Source organism: Mya arenaria, chromosome 17 (assembly GCF_026914265.1).
Source record: "Mya arenaria isolate MELC-2E11 chromosome 17, ASM2691426v1".
Lineage (NCBI taxonomy): Eukaryota > Metazoa > Mollusca > Bivalvia > Myida > Myidae > Mya > Mya arenaria.
In genome coordinates this window covers 33,042,201-33,043,303 of record NC_069138.1, presented here as the reverse complement: position 1 = coordinate 33,043,303, position 1,103 = coordinate 33,042,201, and positions in this window count along the sequence as shown.

Sequence of the window (1,103 nt, the reverse complement as noted above, 5' to 3'; positions counted from 1 at the left end):
AATATACAGCTTAACATAGCTTCAATTTCTAAATATGTTTTTGCTTCATAAGAGTAAGACCTTATACGTTAAAGATAACGAGGTGGCCAATCATAAATGAGCACGTGACAATTGACGACATGAAATTTACAACGCATTAAACTACCCGGGACTTTATCTTTCACCATAGTGGGCGAAAGAGTTGTAGTAAACACAACTGAATAAACGTGTAAATGATTAATACCATGAAGGAGACAGTTACACTTGCTGTTGTTGCGTGCTGTGTCCTTGGATATTTATGTGGTATTTTGTTACGTTCCAGTATTAATAAAAGAATACTATGAATAAGATTTTGACTGTTTTAAATCATTACGAGTTTGTTCGTAAGTAATCCGACCTAAATTAATTCGTAAAAGTATAATTTTTAAGATCATAATTTTACCGTTAATAGTTCTAATTGTAGTGTACTGATACATTGAATTTTTATGTAGACGAGGAAAAATTAAAACGTAGTAAATGTTCAATACAAAATGCTATATTTATAATAAGGGTGATTTGGGTATCTAACACAGAATGCCTGCCTGCATTTATAACATTTTCAATTGCGTTATCTTTTCTTTGGAAACAGTATGCTTTTGAAAACAACATATATTAACATATGGCTGCTTAAACCCCTAATAGGACAGTCAGATGCGTTCCAGTGTTATGCTTGTAATTCTGCGACAAGCAATGGCTGCGGTGACCCATTCTCGTCGGGTGATAAGGAGGATGGTTGTGCCATGTGTAGCAAAACCAAGGCCAAGGTGGGAGACATTGAAGGTAGGAGCTTTTACACCAGTTGTTATAAATAGGCATCTTTCCTTCTGACAGTGGCTATAGATAGTGCAGTTTTGTCAAAAGATTGTTTTTTTTACCGACATTGGATACATAAAATAATTTTAACCTTGGTTACACAACAAACAACATACAAGTTAATAATATTCAACACAATATTTGCTTTTTCTAAAAAAAAAAAAAACAGTTTCACACTGATCGTTTGATTATGACTTTCCATTCGGTTTATCGTTCCAGGTGTAATCCGTACATGTTTGCCCACCGCATCGGGAATCTCAACAGGGTGTACA